Source organism: Saccostrea echinata, unplaced genomic scaffold (assembly GCF_033153115.1).
Source record: "Saccostrea echinata isolate AGI-Se365-2 ecotype Australia unplaced genomic scaffold, CSIRO_AGI_Sech_v1 ptg000054l, whole genome shotgun sequence".
NCBI classification, from domain to species: Eukaryota; Metazoa; Mollusca; class Bivalvia; order Ostreida; family Ostreidae; genus Saccostrea; species Saccostrea echinata.
Genome location: NW_026889803.1, coordinates 63,935,084 through 63,941,881, shown reverse-complemented (window position 1 = coordinate 63,941,881; position 6,798 = coordinate 63,935,084).

Here is a 6,798-nt window from a genome sequence, read left to right as displayed (position 1 = left end):
TTGTACATAACCGGCTTTTGTATTTTCAGATCTCCACCTTCCATGAAGTTTAATTAATCTATCTCTGAAATTTATCTTTCACTGGTGTAAATATTTTAATGAGGAGAAAAGAAAGAGGCGTGGTAGAACATTTACTGGAACCCGTTGTGTATCTTTGTTTGGAAAGATTTTATGGAGTTTTGAAATCCAGTATAGGTATGGTAATTCAAATTCATTTTGATTGTTGGGAATATTTAAAAGATATTTAAAATATTAATACTGACATATGGTTTTGAACAATTTCCTCCTTAGAAAGGGAGCTATGGGTACATATTGGATTATTACCACTTGAAGAATTAAATCCTAGTTCCTATAAAAAAAATAATTCAAATAATAAGCCTTACAAACAAGGACAATTCTGTTACCTGCTTTGTCAGCGGGGACTGACCTTGTTATTTATCTAATTCTTGTTTCACTTCTGCATTGTCGAAGACAGAAGGATAGATGGTTTTCATATTACCCCTCAATCGCTTAATGCGAATTATGTCAACATCCATCTGATACATTCCTTCCATTCTGAAAGACTCAAGGTCTTCTCTTTCATATTTAGCCCATCGTCTGGCGTAATCTTCTACTGAATTCATAATATTAATGAAATTATGACGCCAGTTGAAAGATCGGGGTTCCCTAAACTTTGGCTCTCTTATAATAAGTGATGTAAGGTCCTCATCATTAACTATATTTATGTCACCAGTAATGACGCGTTCAGCAGGACCATAAAAGAACATGAACACGCGGAGGATTGTGTTTCAGATGCTCGATATCTAATAGACATTGTTTAGTTTTTTTTAGTCCCCTGCAGGTGAAACCGGAGCTAGGGGACTATAGGTTTCCTCTGAATCTGTCCTTCCGTATGTCTGTCTGTCTAGCTGTCCCTCTGTCTGTCTGTCAGTCTGTCCCACTTGGTTTTTCGCACTTTTTTTCCAAACGCTTGCAGATCTTGAGCTGATTTTTGTTAAGTGAGTGTATCTTGATGAGTTACAGATCAAGATTGCATTTCGTTCTGCTTCAATGATTTTTGGCGGGGTTACGACTTTTTCAATTTTTCAGTGTTTTCCGCAATTTTTTCTAAACGCTTGCAGATATTGAACTGATTTTTGGTATGTGACTTTACCTTGATGAGTTATAGATCAAGTTTGTATTTCATTCCGCTTCATTGATTTTTGACGGAATTATGGCATTTTCAATTTTTAGCGGGAACCAGATTACACTTGCCGGTAGGGAACTAGTATTGCTAATGCAATACTCCCAGAATGCTTATTATAATTAAAAAGTTTGGAAGCAATTGTCGATGTATATTTGTAAGAAATACAAGGTGTGGACCTATTTGTGATTAAGAATATTACTTATATCAACTGCGTCAATTCCTTTGTTGGTATATGAAGTTTAAAGAACAAACATTTTTCTTACCTTTAAAAGGGCTTTGACACAGATTTGAAGTTAAACTATTTTAAAAATTTTTTAGTATAATATCATGACTTATATGTTGCTAGAGCATTTCACACCGAAATATTATAAAGCGTGTTAGAAACTTCTTTTTCTGTAAATTATTAAAACTACGAATTTCTGGACGCGTTTGATTGACAAACATCCTTGCGCTTTCAAGTAATAAACTTTATCCTTAATAATTAAGATAAATTGTGTATTAATAAAAAAGATATTAAAAATATAGTCCAGAAAATTCAGAGTAGAAATGTGAGAAAGCAAAACCAAATCACAGTATTGCCAACCCGTGATCAGTTCATGGTGTGTGCAGAGTATACAAACTGAACACACCCGGTAAAAAGTAAACATTAACAAAAACAGATCTCATATCAACGTTTACAAAAACAGATGTTTGACCTGATCCTATGAAGAATGTCGTTGTCGTTGAATTATCATGTAAGTCATTGAACTGATGTTATTTTTTTTAATAAAACTAGAAATTTAAAATTGTAAAGAAAAACAACTGGTCCAGCCTCTATAACACTTACTCGTCCAATTTAATTTTGTCATTTTTGTCAACAAACACTGAAAAAATAGTTAGACCTGAGCATTTGTGTGTGTGAAACGGGAAAAATGCTTTCAGGGTTTTTTTTAAATCTTTTTGCAATTCTTTTGTACTCAACAATCTATTCTCAAACATTGGATAAGGATGATAGAGCACCTTTCATTGGAAATTGTCTTTTTAGAACATTCCAATTAGTTATATCCTGATAAGATTTAGATTGAATGAGGCTGAGTAATGGGGAGGGGGCCGAGAAATATGAATGCAAAAGTTTGCAGGGCTTTTAATATAGTGATCCTCATAAAAACTAATCTAACTAGAACATTGTAAAAAATTATTTTAATTGAAACTCCTTAAATTCTGATATTTCAAAGACCCATTTCGGGAAAAACATGTATACATGACATTTAATATATGTAAATAATCCCCACCCCCCTCCCACCCACCCCACCCTTAAAAAAATATTTTTGCTATATCTTGCCAAGTTGAGGACAAGTTTAAACAAATATAATTGAAAAAATAAAGATCACGACAGTTCAACAGTAAAGGGGAAAATAAGATTCCTTTATCCATCACAGAAAATTAATTTCTTCAGCTCTCGTTTCATGATAAGAACACTGTCGAGCAATAACGATGGATAAGTTCGATAGCAGTTTGATCGGGTCTAAACATATATGGAAAAATGAAAATAAAAGTTTTTTATTGAATTGTGTAATAGAGATGGGATGAAAGAATTTAATGGATAATTTCAATTGACATATTTATAGAGGGTCATTCACTTTGTATGCATTGTAAATCCTGTCGGAGTAGTGCTTTGTTGATTTAGAGGGCACCCTTTGCGCGATATTTACTTTGTCTGATTGAATAACACAAAAGAGTGGGAAGACACCTCCATTTGAACGATGTTATTTTCACAAAGAAAATATTTTTCGATATCATATAGAGTACCCGCAATGCGATACCAAAAGAACAGAAGGGAATTTAAATACTGTAAACCAACTAATATTCGTGTCATCCTTTATTCGCGATTCGTAGGTTTAAAAACTATCCACGACGATTAATTTTCGCGACTGAGGAAACATTCTCTACAAATACAAAGCAAAATAAATGGTTCGCGGCTTTTGAATATTCGCGAGTAAAAGTTGGTGGCGAAAATCGAGCATATTTCTCGCAGGCGAATAAAAGTTGGTTTACAGTACTCGCAAATTTAAATTTACAATAACTATATTATTGGTTTACAATCCCACGTGCCTTCTAAGTTACCTCATTTTCGTATCATGAATCACGTCTTCCTGATTCCTCTGTAGATGTTATTACGGAGTATGTTTGTATTGCACTCAAGGGAATTTTTTGATTGGTAGGTATGATCAAAGCATATCAATTAGAGGTATATTTCAAGGGAAACACACATTATGGGCTTTAATTTGAACAAGTACCTGTATCCTCTTTTATTCATTCATTTTTAATTTTACGAAATCGTTTCAGCCCTCACTGAATTTTTGTATCAATGAGTTTTCAGATACATTTCGTATATTTTTGAGCATGTGGTAAAAATTCAGAAGTCTGCAAAGGATAAAAAACAAATGACAACAAGTAATGTACGTTGCACATTTGACCATAAGATTAATTCTTATTACAGTAATATTTCGAACAAATCCTTCAGAAAACCAGAAAAATGTTTCATAAAGAAAACAGTCATATTGTGAAAAATTCCTGAAAAGGATTTTTTTAAATCCTTAAATGGGAAATGAAATACTTCTTAATTTGAAAAAGGAGTTATAAATTTAAAATACTGGACTTACACTGGAATGAAATCTTTGATAATAACTTACCTGATTTTTAGCTGTTTTAACCGAATAAACCATCTGGCTCTTAAAGGTGTTACTTGATAAATTACTTGTTTTCTTGCTTTCAAATGCACAGAAGCCTGGGCCACTAATATCTCCGACAGGTAAACCTCTTCTGAAAATAAGGCACGTTTGCATTCAAACTGCACTATCAATAAAACAGCTTAGGCAAGGTCTAGATTATTTCATACATTCAAACACATTTCCGGTCTTGTGCAGAACTTTGGTAATCAATATTTTATACGATCTACGTAGTTTTTTTTTTTTTTTTAAAAAGGACATTATGTGATTATTAATGCATAGGGTCTTTGTTGTATCTACTGTGTGTTTCAATTATTCATTTAGTTGTGATCAATCATTACTTTAAACAGTATGCAAAGATTTACAAAACAACGGATTATCTATAAAAAAAAAATTGTATAAATTATTGCCTGCGTGAAGAAAACAAAAATAAAATAGCACATTTTACCACATGTTAAAATCTAAAGTATTGCATATTTAAAGCTGATTACATTAAAATTTTTGTCCAAATTGTTGAACATTTTGCAGTCAAAGTTGGGGGTCTTTCGGATGAAGAGGTAAATTATTGACAAACAAGATGATGAAACAAGAATATCAGCAGTCTCGTTTAAAGCCATCATTTCGTAAGTTCTATGGTCGATACAGTGACCTTGTCAGCAAATACAATTTATCATTGAGTCATATGCTGACTGACGTTTTTCATACTAATTGTTAGGCCATTATTTACACACTGAATTGTCGACGGATTTTTCCGTTATTTCCCGATCATGACAAGGAGCACACGGTGGGTGTGACCGGTCAGCAGGGGATGCTCACTCCTCCATGGCACCTGATCCCACCTCTGATGTTTTGGAGGTCCGTGTTTGCTCTGCACCTATTTTGTACTGTTTAATGGACTTTTGAGCTTGAATACTGTTCGTTATCTCCATATATTTCATTTGATAACACCCATACCGCTGTATCTACGCTTTTTCCAGATAGAATACATTGTACTTTGGAAAATAAAAGTGTCGGTCTGTAATACTTAAGTATTGCCTAATGTAAATTAATTGAAGCTCGTGGGTAACGGGGTACCATAAGGAAGTGGGGGACAACACGGTTCCTGTTATGATTAGCATTAGATTCTAATTGTTCTTATATAACGTAAAAAGTCGGGTTTATAACAATATATTGTATAATTGTATATAAAGTCCCTCTGTTTGTTTTATACCTGATTTGTAACAGTAAACTAGATAATTTTTATAAGTTCCTCTGTTTGTACTCTACCCGGTTTGTAACAGTTTATTGGATAATTGTTTATAAAGTTCCTTTGTTTTTTTGGTACTTGATATGTAACAGTCTATATTTGCCTATAAATCGGTCCACCTATAAGTCGGTTGAATTTTTTAGGTTGTTTTTGAGGGATTTGCCATTGAACTGCTTATAAGCCGGGACAACCTTTTGCCATAATCGGCTGACAATAGTAACTTGAGAAATGACACCGATATTTAATCTTTTTTTTTCTTCTCAACAAATCAATGAAATATAGAGATAACAAACAGTATTCAAGCTCAAAGTCCATTAAAACAAGACAAATCGGGAGTAGAATAAACACGGACCTCCAAAAAACAGCAGAGGTTGGATCAGGTGCCATGGAGGAGTGAGCATCCTTTGCCGACCGGTCACACCTGCCGTGTGCTCCTTGTCATGATCGGGAAATAACGGACGTAAGGATCGACTCCTTCAGTGTGTAAATAATGGCCTAAAAATTAGTATGAAAAACGTCAAACAGCATATGACTTAATGATAGATTGTATTTTGCTGACAAGGTCATTGTATCGACCATAGAACTTACGAAATGATGACCTTAAACGAGAGTGCTAATACTCTCTTTTCCTCAACTTGTTTGTCAATACCTTACCTCGCTTTAGAAATTGTTCATAGAGCATGCTCTTGCGTACCGAATCAACTAAAAAATATATACCCCATATGAAAGGTGATAAAGGTATATTGCTGAATAAGTTATTTCATATTAATATTCTAGTGTATTTACCTAACTGTGTTCAAAAAAATATTTTGGGATATGACATCGATAGTTAAATAGTTAACCTGTCATTTTTCTACAAACCAAAGAGCTACTAGATCACGATAATTTGTTTACCTTCTTTTTCTACCTTCTTTCTACATAACTCTCTCAATTAAAATAAAAATATATACAGTGTTTTTATACTTTTATTTCTTTTATACTGAGCCTCTATTGAAAATGAAAATATTCATTACAGAGCACATCAATATATAACATTCCGATGATTTTTATGAATTTTATAATTACGAGGTGCTCAATGTCCAAGATATATCTGTTATTGATTTATAAACGCTACACTTGTTCTATTATTGGTAATTATCATGATTCATTTATCTAAACAATTATTGTGTTTTAATTACCTGTATCCCTAGCCCGGCACTGTGTTTACTTAGTGGCACGCACCCCGAGAAAATCGGGTACACAGGAAACAATAAGTTTCATTAACAATCGAATTTTAAGAATTATATTCTGCATATTTTTAACAATATTAAATCTTTTATCAAAATATTTTAGACAGGACAAATGAATATTTCAATATTATTTATTAATGCCAATCTGGCGCTATATCGGGGTTGCAATTCAATTTTACCGATAAACGATAGATTTACAGTAGGGCGTTACTGAAAGAATATTAATTATGTAAATAATATAACATAATATAACAATACACATTTAAAGCAAAACAAAATAATACAGGTTGTTTCAGCAAACATGTCCACACTTTGCGGTTTCAATATAAAGTTAGACAGTATTAATGTAAGGAAATTTTTGCAAAAATTAAATCACATAACCAAACAATTTTATCAATATAAAACTTGAAGTAATGCTGAATCATTTAT